Source organism: Dromiciops gliroides, chromosome 1, assembly GCF_019393635.1.
Source record: "Dromiciops gliroides isolate mDroGli1 chromosome 1, mDroGli1.pri, whole genome shotgun sequence".
NCBI classification, from domain to species: domain Eukaryota; kingdom Metazoa; phylum Chordata; class Mammalia; order Microbiotheria; family Microbiotheriidae; genus Dromiciops; species Dromiciops gliroides.
In genome coordinates this window covers 84,319,559-84,337,314 of record NC_057861.1, presented here as the reverse complement: position 1 = coordinate 84,337,314, position 17,756 = coordinate 84,319,559, and the positions used below count along the sequence as shown (strand labels likewise).

The 17,756-nt window shown below is 41.4% G+C and overlaps 1 long non-coding RNA gene across 1 annotated transcript in view; it reads right to left on the bottom strand.

Moving 5' to 3' along the window:
• The window catches only part of LOC122736194, a 49,855-nt gene extending 32,300 nt beyond the window's left edge, over window positions 1–17,555 (bottom strand). The window contains exon 1 of the long non-coding RNA XR_006354173.1: window positions 17,452–17,555. This is a non-coding gene — a long non-coding RNA (uncharacterized LOC122736194). The remainder of the gene's footprint in view (window positions 1–17,451) is intronic.
• Between the last annotated feature and the right edge of the window lie 201 nt (window positions 17,556–17,756).

Genomic DNA, 17,756 nt, shown 5'->3' with positions numbered 1-17,756 from the left:
GTCACTAGCCAATATAAAATGAGCCAAATGAATCTGATGTTCCCATGGGAAATCCTATACAGCAGCATGAAGCCAAATAAAGAGAAATGTGAGAATTCCCTCCAAGACTGAACCCAGTCCTTGTAAACATTTAGAACTTCAGTTCTGAGTCACAGGTTACATTCACATTGAGACCCTTCATACACTAATAGCTTCTGCAAAACTTGAAATCAGATTTCCATGTCCTGCCTTCATGTATTTGTACAAGCCAATGTAGAAGCCAGCTTGGCTATTTTAAAGCTGCTTTTCTTGAAATAAAGAAGTACGAGACTTGAAATAAAGATGTTATGTACTGCAGCTTTTCTCTCCTGCCTTCTCTTCTATGACTGTCCCCACTTGGGTTCAGGAAGATGTTATCTAGCTGTTGCTGTGTCTAGGAAGATGTCCAACTGCTAAAACCAGTCTAATTTAAGCCACGCCTAAGTTTAACTCTAATGTTCATGCCTTTACCTCCATAGGTGTCTGTTCTTTTCTTTTTTCTTTTTCTTTCTTTCTTTTTTTGGGGCAATGAGGGTTAAGTGACTTGCCCAGGGTCACATAGCTAGTAGATGTCAAATGTCTGAGGCCAGATTTGAACTCAGGTCCTCCTGAATCCAGGGCTGGTGCTTTTTTTACTGTGCCACCTAGCTGCCCTCTTTATTTTTTATTTTTGACAAGGTGTTCATTGTAGAAAAATATGAACTTAACAGATAGCCTTGATGTAAATAAGACACTTTAATCACATAAGATAATATTTTTAAAGGGCTTAGCACAGTGCCTGGTATATAGCAGGTGCTTTATTAATGCTTATTCCTTTCCCCTCGTAAGTGGTATGTGCTACTTCCTAAAAAAGTGTGTCTTCTATCTTGGCCAGTGTATGTTTTTTCAAATGAAAAACTGGAGCAATCTTGCCGGCTACAATAAAAAAATAGCTTTTGTTTCATGACATTCTTCCCCCTTCTCTATACTCCTGTCCCTCATCCTACTGGGACTGTACTTTATCCTCCACTTCTCAGAATTCACCTCTCTGTTCAAGGCTCTAATCAGGTATCACATCCTCTATGAAGCCTTCTGTGATTCTTTCAGTTACTAATGCTCTCTCCTTTCTTAATTAAATTACTATATTTTTAGCATATATTTTGTTATTATCTTTAAAATCCACTTTGACACTAGAGGTTGTTAAAATATGAAAGAGGTAAGAAAAAATGATTACAAAGTATAAACAGAAAGACGTTAGTACATTTAACTAATCTGAAATTGGAAGGCTTTTATATAGTTTATGACCTTTGGTTTATTTTATGTCCTTAATTTTCTTGAAAATGGCAACTTTTGTATTGATTTTTAAAAATATATATTTTGTTAAGACACAGTAACTACTCACCAGTAAATGTAAGTCACCTTTACCAATGCTCTCCCTGATAAAATAGTTAAGCAACATCTTCTACAACAATGATTGGGATTGATAGAACATGAAGCATTTGGATGAACATTTCTTAACGGAGAGTTAGGAAGTATGATCAAGCTAGCATTTACCTAACCACCTTCCCTGGCCACTGCATTCCTCTTGAACTCTCTTCATTTCCTGCTGTCTTTGTTTTCCTCCACTTTCTGCATGTAGAAGACCTCTCTTCTATTAATTCTTCTCTCACTTATTTTCTATTTATAAAAGCTATGTATATACCTTGTTTGTATATATCTGTCTGCATGTTGTCTCCTCTATTAGATTGTAACCTCACTGAGGGCAGGTACTGTCTTTTGCCTCTTTTTGTATGCCACTTAGTACAGTGATGGTATGTGTTTAGCACAAAGCCTAGTACACAGTAGACACTTAATAAACATTAATTGATTTATTTTCATCATTGTAGTCACTATGTATGTTCTTTTGGTTCTTCTATTTTTAGCTCTGTGTCTGCAGCCAGGAAGCTGGTCAGAAGCTGGTCAGGGTATAGAGTAAAGCATGGTTGGAGCAGCCCAAGATACAATAGGCCACATGCATCACTCACAAAACAGGAAAGCGGGTGCCCCAGAAAGAGAGGTAAAAGGGTTATGTCCTGCAGGGTCTCTGCATCAAGGGTGCAGTGGTAGGATGATTGGTAAGAAGCTTGTTGAAATACAGTTGAATTTCTGGATCAAAGGATATAAGCATCTTAGTGACTTTTGTAAATGCAAATTGTTTTCCAAAGAGTTGAACCTTTTCCAAATCCCACCAACAATGCTTCCTTGCATAGTGACATGTGTGCCTGTCTTCTCACAGTCTCTCCAGTAATGACCATTTTTATTGTCCACCATCTTTGTTAGCTTGATGGGTATGAGGTGAAAACACTAGTGTTTTTATTTATATTTTTCTCTTTTTTAGTGATGTGGAACATTTTTTTTTTCATGTAGCTGTTGACAGTTTTTATCCTTTTTCTTTTTAAAATGCCTATTCTTATACTTTGACCACTGGTCCACTGGGAAATGACTCAGTAATATATTTGGGTCAATTCTTTATGGATTTTGAATATCAGACTTTCATCAGTGATGTCTGATGCAAAGGTTTTTTTTTTTCCACCAAATCAATAACTTTTCTTCTTATTCTGGCAGTATTGATTCTTGTGCTTAAAAAGCTTAAACGCATTTTTTTAGACTTTTGATTCCACAGTCCTAAGATTTTGTGAGTTTAGCATTGGCCTATTTGGTATGGAGTATATAAAAGATAGTCCTTGCTTTCAAAGAGCATGGAATCTCATAGAAGGAAATTCAGAAGTGAACTTTTTGAACAGTTTCAGTGAGAGGGCACTCACTACTTTATTGGATAGCGCATTCTCTTTGAAGGGCAGCTCTACATATTGGGAAGTGTTTCCTCATGCAAAGTAAAAATCCACTTTTCTGTAGCAAGGAGGATCATAGGATTGTGAGCTTTTGTTGTTACTTTTCAGTTGTGTCTGACTCTCCATAACCCCATTTGGGGTTTTCTTGGTGGAGATATGAGAATGGTTTTCCATTTCCTTCTCCAGATTATTTTCCAGATGAGGAAACTGAGGCAAACAGGGTTGTTACTTGCCCAGGGTCACACAGCTACTAAGTATCTGAGGCCAGATTTGAACTGAGGAAGATGAGTCTTCCTGATGTCAGGCCTGGCAGTCTGTGTCACCTAGATGCCCTGGATTGTAATCTATAAGGCACTAAAGAATTTACGCAGTTCACCTTTTCATTTTACAAATGATGTTAAGAAGAGACAATTAGATTCTAAGTTACTGGGTAGAGATTGGACTGGAAATCAGGAAGACCTGAGTCCAAATCTTGCCTGAGATATTTAATACCTGTGTAGTTCTTGGTAAATCAGTTAATCTCTGTCTCAGGTTTCTCATCTGTGAAATGGGAATAACAATAGTGCCTACCTCCCAGGGTCCTTGTGAGGATGAGATAACCTATGTATAGCACATTGTCAACCTTAAAGCCTTAAATAAATGCTTCATCCTCCTCCTCCTCTTATTCCTCTTCCTCTTCTTCCTTCTTTTCCTCCACTTTCTCCTCCTCTCCTCTTCCTCCTCTTCCACCAGCACCACCTCCTCTTCTTCCTCCTCCCAAAAAATGAAAAATAAACAAGAACCCGACTAGGGCACCTTCAGATCTGAGGGCACTGATGAATGGGTAAACTGACTGCCAAGCAGACATTCCAATACTGAAGGAATCCACAGGACATTAAGAAGCCCATATTCTGGCAGTGTTAGGGAGTTATTAGTTTGTCTGTATTTACCTGCTTCCCTGAAGCTTTGGAATCTCTATATTTCAGTGAGTTTCATGGGGCCTACCTACATAGGAAGGGCAGGCTATGACTGAGGGATATCTCTCCACCAAGCTGTGGTCTTCAGTCTCATCACCTGTTTTGTTCATTCTTGTCTGCTTGGTTCCTAAATTTCTGGTTTCAATGTTCTGGGCAACACTTTGGTCTATCTCCCTGAGATCTACTTGGTTTAGATCACTTATGAGCTATTGTTAAGGCATTGATCAACTCAGTTTGGGCTCTACTTACCAATACTACCCCCTGCGAAGGTTTCAGGGTCCCTCAACACATTATTGAGCACTTTTTGTTTATACCATATAAATGTATGGTATTTATAGCACACACACATGTACATATATGGCACATATATGGGTATATACACACATATACACATACACAAATATATATACATACATACACACATATATGTATACCTATACCATTTATATACTATTACCAGGATCTATAGGAATCAAACAAAACATCATTTAATTAGAAGAGCACAGGATTTGGAGTCAAAGGGCCTGGGTTCAAGTCTTTGCTCTTTCACTCACTAGCTATGTGACCTTGGATAAGTCATTTCAGTCCCATGAACCTTGGCTTGCCTCCCCCATTGAAGGAGGTATTTAGATGTGATTATCTTTAAAGTCCTATCAACTCGAAATCCATGATTCTATCTTTCTATAATTTAGCATATATAATGTAGTCTATATGATGTATCCTATATAATGTGGCTCTGAGGAGCCTTATCGCAGCTTCCACTCTAACAGAAAAGTCTCAGGTGCCAGAACAAAGCCATATCTCCTCCTGACTCTTCCAAGTATTCCTTGGAAGAGTCTGAGGGGATCCTCTAATGCCATTCCCTTGAGCCCTCATTAGTACAGTTTCCCCCAAGACTCAGTTGAGAATAATTTTAATCATCCTGCCTTACTTGGTTTTAGGAAGGGACTATTTACTAAGGTGGTGTGGTAAGAACAGTCAGTACAAAATAATCCACCGAAAGTCTGTGATAAACTCGTCCACAAGAATATACGAGATCTAGGGGGAAATGGGCTCGAGTTTAAGGACACACAGAGTAAACTTTGTGGTGGCAGGAAGTCCTTTCTCCTGCTTCCTGAAGTACTAGAGAAGTTACACTTAAGGGTGATGGAGTTTCTTTGCTGGGTTCCTTGATGACCTGTCAACCTGTTTCCAGTTTGTCCTTGACTCCTAATGCATACACTGCTATCAGCTGATCAAAGGAGGCTGCTAGGAAATGAATGGGAAGATGGGAAGTCCGGCATCCTCCAGACCCTTCAAAGCTCCCCAGGTTTTCCTTTGGATAAAAGAGAGGAGAGGAGAGGAGAGGAGACCCGGGCAAAGGTGAAAGCCTCAATTAGTTCCTTCTCAGAGGTTTTACACGAATGGCTTCAACCCTTCAGATGACTTTGGTCCAAACTAACTGGATAATTTATAGGTGATTCCTAGGATGTGACCTGGTTAACTCAGCCTATCCTTTTCATACTTAGTCTAAAACCTATGATTTATTGAAACAAGAGCCTAGGATTGAAATAGTTTTCACATCATGAAGGTACAAGGGCATCTTATTAATTAATGTAAGTGTAGTGGGGTGACTGGGTTGAGTAAATCAAACAATCTCCCCTACCATGTTACAAAATCAATTGCAGTCATACCTTATTTTATTGTGTTTTTCTTTATTATGCTTTGCAGATATTGTGTTTTTTTGGTTTTTTATTTTATGAATTGATGGTTTGTGTCAACTCTAATGCATGTACCGCTACTTGTGTCAATATCATTTTTTCCCAATAGTATGTGCTCACACCATGTCTCTGTGTCACATTTTGGTAATTTTTGCAAAATTTCAAACTTTCATTATTATTATATCTGTTACAGAAATCTGTGGTCAGTGATCTTTGAAGTTACTACTGTAATTGCTTGGGGGTGTCATGAACTGAGCCCATTTAGGTGACAATCAATAAATGTGTGTGTTCTGACTGCTCCATTGACAGCCTGTTTTCCATCTCTTTCCTTCTCCTTTTTTGTCGTTGTTTAGTCATTTCAGTTCTATACAAAACAATATTGAAATCAGGCCAATTAATAATGCTACAATGGCCTCTAAGTATTCAGACCAAAGGAAGACTCAATTGATGTGGCAAACTCCATTGTTGTCTTATGTAAAGAATTAATTGTTGGGGCAGCTAGATGGCTCAGTGGATAAAGCACTGGCCCAGGATTCAGGAGGACCTGAGTTCAAACACGGCCTCAGACACTTAACACTTACTAGCTGTGTGACCATGGGCAAGTCACTTAACCCCAATTGCCTCACCAAAAAAAAAAAAAAAGAATTAATTATTAATTGAGGTTTTTATGCCTCAATTATGTGGTACTGGCCTGGGGCTCCGCAAACTGCACCCACTGGTTATAGCCATTGCCATAGCGCTGGCACCTCAGTCATCACCACTCACAGATGCCTACATGGGCCTGGCAAAATTATAATGATTAGAAGCCTAGTGAGGTCAGTCATGTGACTGTCAGAGCGGCCATTCCATTGGCTGGGGCAGTATGGGGTTTTCTGGAATTGGGGGCAGAGAATTGGGCATTCTAGGTGGAACCTGGAAGGCAACATACATTCTGCTGGGTGTTCTCAGCTGATTCCTGGGTGGTGGTATTTTCTCAGGTTGTATAATGTCCCTTTCCTCATTTTATTTCCTTTCCCTTAATCCTACTGACCTGTTTGTGTTTGTTTTTTTTAAGTTCATTCTTGTTAAAATAAATCCTGTTCTGTTTTGAGGGAGGCTTGCTCCAATATTGCGGCGAGCTGCTTAGCTAACACTCCCCAATTAAAAATTGGTCCCCACACTTATTTTAAGAAATGGCTACAGCCGCCCCAACCTTTAGCAACCACCACCCTGATCCACCAGCAGCCATCAACATTGAGGCAAGACCTACCATTAGCAAAAAGATTATGATTCACTGAAGACTCAGATGAGAGCATTTTTAGCAATAAAGTGTTTTTTATCTGAATTTTTCCATTTATTTAGAATTTTATTTTTTCACAAATGACATGTAAAAACAAATTTTAACATCAATTTTTAAAACTTTGTGTTACAAATTCTCTTTTCCACTCCCCCCTTAAGAACTCAAGCAATTCAATATAAGTTATACATATGTAGTCATGAAAAAACATTTCCACATTAGTCAGGTTGTGAAAAAAAACAGACAAAAGCTTCAGAAAAAGGAACTTAAAAAATTATGCTTCAATCTGTATTCAGATACTATCAGTTCTTTCTTTAGAGATGGATTGCATTTTTCATAAGTCCTTCAGAGTTGTCTTGGATCCCAATAAAGTATTTTTAATTAAGGTATGTACATTGTTTTTAGACATAATACTACAGCACACTTAATAGGTTACAGTATAATGCAAACACAAGGAACTAAGAAACCAAAAAAACTAGTGTGACTCATTTTATTATGATAATTGCTTTATAGTAGTGGTCTGGAACCAAATTCAAAATATCTCTGAGGTATGCCTATATCCAATAGGTGAAATGATCTGCCCAGTTTCCTCCAAAGTTAGAGGAAACAGAACCTAATAATGCATCTGAGGCATTGTTTGCCATTGTATTCTAGTCTTGAAACACTGACACATCTTAGAAAGTCTTGGGCAAACAAAAATCTCACCAAACAAGAGACACACCAAAGATGACCCTTTGACTCATGGTTCATTGGATGTTGAGTTCTTGGTTTGAGTTCCAAATCTGGAGTAATAGATGTGTGACTGACTAATTCATGTAAACTCTTTGGATCTGTTTCCTTATCTGGAAAACAGGCTTCATACTTCCGCACTTGGTTGCTATGAGGAACATGCTATATAGACAGTAAAACACTTAAAATGTATTATTATTATTTTGTTTTAGTGGTAGTAATGTGAGGCAGTCCAGGCATAATGGATAGAGAGCTTCCTGGCTTGTAAGCCAGGAAGTACTGGGTTCAAATTCAGGCGCGGGGGGCAGCTAGGTGGCGCAGTGGACTAGCCCTGGATTCAGGAGGACCTGAGTTCAAATGTGACCTCAGACACTTGACACTTACTAGCTGTGTGACCCTGGGCAAGTCACTTAACCCTCATTGCCCCACAAAAACAAAACAAAACAAAAATTCAGGCGTGGGCAGAGGAATGAGGAGCAAGAAGACTGGAAAAGTAGGAAGGGCCTTGGTTATGGAAGCTTTAAAAGACAGTGGATTTTATATTTGATCCTGGAGGCAATAGAGAGTTATTGGAGTTGATAGATGGGAGAGGGTGAGATGGTCAGAACTTTGCTTTAGGAAGATCAGTTTGACAGATGAGTGAACGGTGGGCTGGAGGTGGGAGGGACTTAAGGTAGACCAATCAGTATTAGCAATACTTTTAGTGATTCTTTAACTTTTGGTTAGCAAATTGGTTGACATCCTAGTATGACCCCACCCTTAGCACTTTATAAATACTTCTGTATGTGGTATAGCCCAGAGAATGCCCCAGTGTGTCCTTGTAAGGTTCTATTTTAAATCCTTCCAAGAACAGCTTCCTTTGCCTTAGTCCTTGGTGGTGTAAACACCATGCCTGGTGAACTTGCTGCTTGGACCAAGATTCAGAATGGGCATATCTTACCCTGTCCTACTGAAAATCTATAGATATAGCTGGTCTGGGCCCTGGAAAAAAAACCATTCATATCAGTCTCCTCCAAGGCAGAACAAATTTACTGAGTCTCTGAGGAACGTATGAACCAGTGTTCTCTTGTCTACCTGCCCTAGCAGAAACCCAGACCAACTCAATCCTTGAGGAAGGAATTGACTAATATAGGTCCAGAGGATGAAGATAGGCAAGGGACAGGGTCCATTTCCAATACTTACGAAGACCAGAATGAGGAGGAAGATGGTAGAGATGGGCAAACAGGAATATTCCTTTGAAATAGCAAATGGAAAGAATAGTTTTTGCATTACTTTCCTCACAGCAGGGTTGTTGGAAAAGGACTTTTCAAAACTTAGGGAGATGGGAGTTCCCCCACCATAAAACATGCAAATACCTTTTAGATTTTAAAACCAAAATAAAATGTTAAATAAGCTTATAAAAATAGAATGATAAACCTTTTTGCCTGTATTTTTTAAGAGAATGTCAGAGTTAGAATGGAGCTTTAGAACACAGAGCATAGATATCAGAGCTTGAAAAGCAAGGGAAGGTGGAGAAGAAAGGGAATAAACACAGTGTGCCAAGCACTGTGCTACTCACTTTAAAACATTCTCATTTGATCGTCCCAATAACTCTCCAGGGTAGGTGCTATTATTCTCTCCATTTTACAATGGAGGAGACTGAGGCAAATAGAAATTAAATAAGTTGTCCAGGGTCACACAGCTAGTCTGTGTTGGAGGCCGGATTTGGACTCGGGTCTTCTAAAGTCCAGGGCCAGCATTGCTACCTAGCTACCTCTTAAAGGACCATAGAGGACAGAATGTTAGAATATGGAATGTCAGAACTGGGAGGGGACTTAGGATATAGAGCAATGAATGTCTAATTTGGAAAGGGCCTTGAAACAGAGAATATGAGAAGAACATATGCTACAGACAAAGAGTTGGGAGGGACGTCAAGAGCACTGAGTGTCAGAGCTGGGAAGGTTTAGAATTTAGAATGTCAGAGCGAGAAAGGAATTTAGAAATCATCTCATTTAATCCTCTTACTTGACAGAGGAAGAAACTGAGTCTCCGAATCGGGAATTAACTTGCCTGAGGTCACAGACTGAGTTAATGGAAGCTCAGAGACTGGAATCCAAGCTTAGTTGTCCTTAGTCTTATGGTTGTTTTTTTTTTCGTACACCCTACTGCTTCCTCCATTAGCGCTAAGAAGTTTCCACCCGGAGGAGCAACGTGATTGAAGAGAGCCATCCCTCCTCTCCTTGAACATTGAGGTCAGGTGGGATCTGTGCCTTTTAAAACCAGCAGGCCTCTCCAGCCAACTTCCATATTCATCCAACCAGAGATTAGCAGACACCCCGCTGAGTGAAGGCATTGCTGACTGTTAGAAACCAATTTCCAGGCCGAAAAGGCACCTAGTCAACAATGAGATCTTCTTCCATGAGTGGCACATTCATTCCAAATAACTAAAAATGCTCTTGTGTCCAAGCCTCTAGTGAACAGAACATCTTCCCCTTCTGAAATCGTTTTTTTCCATTAATCACAGCTAATCACCAGGGGGGACTGTTTATCTCAAAAACCATTTATTCCTGGGAATAAGGAAAAGAAAAAGACTAATTCCCTTTTGCTGCAGCCTGGTATACTCAGAAGAGGCCAGGATTTAGAGTCAGAGGCCCTGGGTTCAAACTGTGACTTAGGACATTTACCAGTTGGGTGACCTTGGACAAGGATCAAGGTTCCTTCTTTCTATGAACATTTATTATTAAACCTTTGCTATTTGCAAAGCAGTACGCTATCAAGCTCTAAGAAGGTATATTGGCATAACTCTGTCCTTGTACAGCTCACTTCTTTTCCCTGGGCTTTGATTTCCTCTTCTGTAAAATGTGGGGCTTGGATTAAACAATCTCTAAAAGTCCTGTCCAATTTAAAATACTATAATTCGAAGTGAGATCTTAATTACAGAAAAACAACAGCACCAGAGGCTGCAAGGTCTTGATGATGGAAAATGATTTTCCCTCTGAGCTGAGATGTAATGGGAGTTGTGATATAGTAAGTAGAAAGAATCTTGGCTCTGGGTTCTAGTTTGAGCTCTTAGACACTGCATGATATTATAAATGGTATTTCTCCTCCGGGCTTCAGTTTCTTTATTTATAAAGGAAAGGATCAAGCATTTCTATGGTGCCTACTATGTCTCAAGCACCGTGTTAAGGGCTTTAACTAGTATAATATCACTTGATCCTCACAACAACCCTGGGAGGTATGTGCTATTATTATCAGCTGTGGAAACTAAGGCAGATAGAGGTTAAGTGACTTGCCCAGGGTCACAGAACTAGGAAGTATTTGAGGCTGGATTTGAACTCAGGTTTTCCTGACTCTAGTTCCAGCACTATCCACTGGAACACCAGACCAGGTGATGCCTAAATTCCTTCCCAATGTTCACAACTTATGGTTTTAAGTACATTATTCTTTCTACCATGTTGACCATCTTACCCGTCATTAATTTCACCTTGAAAGATTGGGATGTTGGGGTTGGAGAGGAATTTGGATCATTTACCCATCAGTCTCTTTAATAATTGATGAGTCCTTACCTGTGTTTGCTCCAGTTATATTGCTTACTTCACTTTGGGCTCACTCTATGGTCTGCTCTACCTCCCCACTGGCTGCTTTGTCCAGGGCTGGGTTCCCTCCCCACCTCTTCTTGCTCCCTCACCCACCTCCTTTCTTGTTCTTTTGCTGCCCTTTGTATTGTATCTTTCCCAATTAGCAAGTAAGCTTTTTTAGGGAAAGGATTCGTCTGTTAGAATTTAGCATAGTGCATGGCACATAGCAAGTTTTTCATAAATGCTTCACTTATCTATCTTAGCATCATCTGCCATTGTTTTCTGGGGACCGACAGAATTGTATATTCTCAACTTGTTCCGTACCCATACTTACTAGGTTAAAATGAGTGAATCGCAGAGAATCAAGTCAAAGGACAAGGGGCATGCACACTGAAGCAAGAGCCAGCATTAGGATTGGCTTTTTAAACAAACAACTGCATGTTCATGTACCTTTCCCTGCCTTCTCCCAAACTTTGATCCAGAGGTGTGTTTATTTCTTCCGTTGCTTAAGCAGTGAAGCTACAGTCACAAGATACCTAGTCTTATCAGTATCCAAACAAGGAAGGCCCTCTACCAGATCCCCCCAAAGTGGTCATGAGGACCCATTAACTCTAGGAGCAGACTGTTCTACAGAATCAGAAAATCACAGAATCCTCAAACTGCAGCATTCATGGGGACTTCACACGCTATGCAGTATATAAACAGGAATGCCAAAAGCGACATCTTTGACAAGCAGTCATTTGATCTCTGTTTGAAGACCTCCAGCACCACAGAGCCCATTACCTCCCCAGGCTACCCATTCCATTTGTTGGACAGCTCTAATTATTAGGAGGTTGTTACTTGCATTAAGACTAAATCGGCACTGTTTCGACTTCCTCTACCAATTCTACCCATCAAGATATCACCTTTGTGGTGTCACTGGTCCTCTTTGAGAATGAAGGATGAACAACAACAATAAATCTGCCCTCTGCAGCCAAGAAGCTAGGTGGTACAGTGGGTAGAGTGGAGTCAGGAAGATCTGAGTCCAAATCCAGTCTCAGATCCTTACTGAGTGATCCTGGGCAAGTCACTTAACTTCTGTTTGTCTCAGTTTCCTCAACTGTAAAATTGAAATCATAATGGCACCCAGATGGTTGTAAGGATCAAATGAGATATTATTTATAAAGTATCTGGCACATAGTGGGTGGTATATAACAGTTAGCCATTGTCATTTTTAATCCCTCTTCTTCACAACAAGCCATCTCATAGGTAAGACATAGCTGTTGAGTCTTCTCTCTAGGCTACTTATCCTAATTCTTTCTTTGTTTTTTTTTTTTGTTGTTGTTGTTTGTTTGGTGAGGCAATTGGGGTTGAGTGACTTGCCCATGGTCACACAGCTAGTAAGTGTCAAGTGTCTGAGGCTGGATTTGAACTCAGGTCCTCCTGACTCCAGGGCCAGTGCTCTATCCATTGTACCACCTAGCTGCCCCTATCCCAATTCTTTCAACCCATTCTCCATAAAGCCTTAGGGCTTTATGTGATTTTCAGCCACCCTGCTTGTCCTTTTTTGCATATATTCCAATTTATCAATTCTTTTTTTTTTTAACATGGGCTTTTCAGATCTGAACTATATCTTTTTTTTTTTTTTTAGTGAGGCAATTGGGGTTAAGTGACTTGCCCAGGGTCACACAGCTAGTAAGTGTTAAGTGTCTGAGGTCGGATTTGAACTCAGGTACTCCTGACTCCAGGGCCAGTGCTCTATCCACTGCGCCACCTAGCTGCCCCTACAATATCTTCTTTAAGAATTTTTATACCCATTTTACAGAGGAGGAACCTGAGAGTCATTTTACAGATAAGGAAACTGAGAGAAGTGAGGTGACTTGCTTGTGGGGATTTTGTACCTGGCATATTCGGTCCTTATAGGTGGTAGATTGTATGACCTCTCATTAACTGAGAGGGATTCTGGTAGCCAATTTACCTCTTTGGTTCGCTGGACATTTCTTTAGATGGGTGATCCAGAACCCCAATTCTTTAAACTTAGAAATCTTAGTGGCTCAAATTATTATTTTTTCTTTTCCTCCCATGAAACTCCTGGATGTGGAGTATCTGATGTACTTGTCTGGGCACTAGAAGTATCAAGCACAAAGGCATTTAATAGAAGTTTCATTATATATTGCTTGCTTTAAAATTGAATTTATGTCAAGAATTTTGCCCCCATCCCAACCATCTTCTAAAAGCATCAGGGTACTGTGATAGAACTCTAGGACTGGAGTCAGGAAGATCTAAGTTCAAGTTTAGCCTCATATATTTAACTAGCTGCATGACCCTGAACAACACACTTAACCTGTTTGCCTCTTACAGTTTTGTCAGCTGTAAAATGGGAATTATTTGTAAAGCACTTAGCACTGTGCCTGGCACATAGTAGGTACTATATAAATACAAATTCCCCTCCCTGCTCTGTTAAAGGTATCATCATCCTCCCCATCATTGAGACTTATAGCTTTGAGGTCATCCTTAAGTCCTCAGTCTAATCTCACATATTCTCTCACATATTCAATTTACTGCCAAATCTTGTGGTTTCATTACATTTCTCATATCCCTTCTGGGAGGCAGCTAGGTGGCACAGTGGATAGAACACTGACCCCAAAGTTAAGAGGATCTGATTTCAAATCTCAGTTCAGACACTTACTAGCTGTGTGACCCTGGGAAAGTCATTTAACCCCAATTCTCTCAAACATCCAGGGCCATCTCCATTGGACCCAGATGGCTCAGGAGGAGGGAGTGAGGTTGGTGACTTTGCACAGTCCTCCCTCACTTAAATCCAATTCACTGCAAGTCATGACATCACCTCCAGATGTCATGGTCCTCTTTGAGAATGAAGGACAAACAACAATAACTCATCCCTTCTATATATTCATATAGTCACCACCCTGGAGCAAGCCCTCATCTACACTATAGTGATAGCCTTCTAATTCATCTCTCCCCATTAATCTACTGTCCCCTCAGCTGCCAAAGTGATTTTCCTAAAGCACAGCTCTACCCATGTCAGGCCACATATGAAATAATCTCCAGTGGCTCCCAGTGATGTCCATGATCAAATGAATATAAAATCCTCTGGCTACAACCAGTGGGTGGAGCACCACTCCATTGGGGAGGTGAGGCGCCTGAGCCCCGGGACAGTGTGTGCGCCAGGTTTTTAAAAATTCTAGCCAAAAGATGGGGTGATAAAAACCTCAAATCACAATTAATTCTTTACGATACCTAGTTATTTACATGTTCTCTTCCCCCATTAGACTACGAGTTCCTTCAGGGAGGCGACTGTGTTTTGATTTTCCTTGTCTCCCCAGAACTTAGCACTGTGCCTGGCACAAGTAATTGATAAATGCTTGTTGACTGATTCTGATTGAGTAAAATCACAACAGTTTAAACCCTGTAGATACTGACTTGGAACTCTCCCCAAAGAGAGAAGTGGAGCTGAGGGGTGAGAGGTCTCCTTCTGCCTGAACCACAGAGAGCTTGGTATTTACTTGGCACTTCCATTCAACAGGGTACATGTACATAATCATCAGGCCAAGCATGGGACCACTCAACTTGGGATTCTTGTTATTGAATGGGATCATGATAGTGCCTATTAGTGCCAATTAGTAGTTGAAATATTAATATAATTTCTTTCCCCTTCACCTCTACTGGGGGAAGAGAGACTGGTAAAGTAGGTGACTATAAACCCTTGGTTAAGTGCCAGTGCTGTATGAAGGTCATTATCTATCTTTCCCATGATTCTCTATGGCCTTTTGACCAGGCTAATTTCTGCTTGAAACAGAGGAACTCCAAGCCCATGATTCAGATGCCCTGATAGAAGCTCATCACCCAAACTTTCACAATAGCTCAGACATCTAGGGGGCACAGTGGATAGGGTGTCTGGCCTGAATTCAGGAAGACTCAACATTGTGAGTTCAAATCAAGCCTCTAACTGTGTGACTGTTGGCAAATTACTTCACTCTGTTTGCCTCAGTTTCCTTATCTGGCAAATGAGCTGGAGCAGGAAATGGCAAATCACTCCAATATCTCTGCCAAGGAAACCTGAAATGGGGTCGTGAAGAGTCAGACGACTGAAAAATGACTGACAGAGCTCAGTACACACTGTTATACTGAGTTTTTCTGGAGAACAGTTGGTGCTAGTGACCAGGTCATTCATAGACCTCCTCTACTGCCCATCTCTATTTCACACCCATTCCTAGGCCACTGCCTCTGATCCTATGCCAAGTCAAAAATGAATTTTCATGGCTCCCTGACTCCACCCACCCTAACTCTCCCTCTCTAATCTTACCGGAATTTATTTTTTAATTTTGCTTGGATGCACACCCAGAACATCCTGTCACTGCAGTGATTGACTCTTTCCATGCCACCCTGCTTACAGTTTTCTGACTGGTCTCCTAAACCACCAATCAACATTTACCAGCTCCAAGGTCATTTATTTATTTTTCCCTCCTAAATACTGTCATGTAATTGTAAATACTTGTTATCTCTTACAGCTGTCCCCTCATGATGAGAGATAGGGAAGGAGTCATCTACCAGGAAGTATGCCTGTGTCTCCCTTCCCCTTCCTCACCCTACCCTTGCCCCCCCACTCTAAATCCTTCAGCATCCCAAGCTGTTTCCACTCACTGCAGGTGAACCTGGAAAAGACAGCGCCCCACTGTGGACCTCAGTTTCCTTATCTATATACTGAGGAAGTTGGGTTAGATGCTCTTTAAAACCCTATTCAATTAGGGGCAGCTAGGTGGCATAGTGGATAGAGCACTGTCCCTGAATTCAGGAGGACCTGAGTTCAAATCTGGCCTGACACTTAACAATTACTAGCTGTGTGACCCTGGGCAAGTCACTTAACCCCGATTGCCCCACAAAAACAAAAACAAAAAAAAAACAAAAAACAAAAAACAAAACAACCCTATTCAATTATAAATCCTATGAGGGCCAGGGGAAGAACAGTTAAAGATTAGGTTAGAAGGTTTAGTTGCCATTAAACCTAAAGTAGTTCCCAATCAGAGGAGGAGGTGGTAGAGGTGAAGGCCTTGTTGTTGTTTGTCCTTCCTTCTTGAAGAGGACCATGACATCAGGAGGTGATGTCATGACTTGCAGTGAATTGGATTTAAGTGAGGGAGGGCTGTGCAAAGGTACCAGCCTCACTGTCTCCTCCAGAGACATCTGAGTCCAATGGCAAGATATACATCAGGAGGACTGGAGAGAATGGGGGTTAAATGACTTTCCCAGGGTCACACAGCTAGTAAGTGTCAAGTGTCTGGGAGTGGATTTGAACTCAGGTCCTCTTGACTCCAGGGCCAGTGTGCCACTTAGCTGCCTCCGAAGAGGCCTTGGTAGAGTGATGAATGGCTGCTGGGGAAGAGGTAAGAAAGGGGGACCAGGGAATCATGAGCTGACCCAGGCTTGGTATTTTCTCTTTTCTTTTCTGAGTTAGAAGATGACCACTTAGGAGCTAAAGAGTGTGTGGCAAAAGAGGGGGAACTGGAAGGAGAGAGAGGATGCAAGATTCAGATGTTTTATGACAGTGGTAATTGATATAGTGGTAATGCTTCTAATCCTTGTAGATAAGCAAGGCTCCAGGACCCAGGGCAGGCTTGTTATGTGAGCCTCTTCTAGGATTAGCAGGATGGGCCTCAGTTCTGGTGATCCGAGTGTAACAGAATATATAGCTTCAAGACAGGGATGAGCAATTTCTTAAGAAGCAGAGAGGGGTCTGGGCCCAGATATCTCACAGAGAGGAATAATCATAGAATGTTGAAGCCAGGAAATATTGTGGGTGTCAACTAACTTTCTTTCACTTAACAGATGTTAAGTGTTTAAGTGATTGGCCAAAGGCCATGGCTGAGGGGGGACGGGGACCCAGGTCTCCTGATTTCTGTTCGAACATTCTTTCTACTCTACCAAAGTAAGCACACTGGAAAGACTTGAATTTGGAGTTAGAGGGTGTGGGTTCATATTCTGGTTCTGTTACCACCTATGTGTCCTTGGGCAAATCAGCCTTTCTGGGCCTCTTTTCTCCCCTGTAAAATGAGGAGTTTGGATTAGAAATCCCCACTAATTACAAATTTATGATCTGATTATTTCTTATAGAGAGTCAGGGAGATAAGGTAAAGAAGACAAGGGATGAGATGAGTGAAAAAAGAGAGATGATGAGCAACAAGGCGGCCAGGGCCTGCTCCCTTGGGAACCTGGAAGCTGGCTGTGTTTAGGGGCTGATTTTAGCTGAGCATCTCCTGAATTCCTCAAAGCGTGGGAGGACTCGTGTCAAAAGCTGAGCTGTGTGGGAACTGTGATTTCATCGAGTATCCTGGCAACATCGCCCGCCCCCAGAGCAGGAGCTAAGAGACACTGTAAGAAAAGCACATGCATATATGGAACCCCTACCTCCAGACGGCCTCCCAGGGTCCCCCTCAGCAGGAGTCACTCAGGGAAGACTCCTTCCTGCATCACGGCTCACCAGCACAGACAGGGCCCTGCTGCTTCCTCAGATTCTCCCGTGAGGGGGGTTACCCTTCCCAGCATGCCTCTGCAGGCAGACTCCAGGGTGGTGGCTCCCCTCTGTGGCTGCACCAAATCCAGGGAGCTGGAGAAAGGGGGAGAGATGCAGAGGGGATCTTAGAAATGTGGCATCTCAGGGCTGGAAACAGCCTTAGAAATCACTGGATTTGACCCAAGGAGTGATTTCTGCA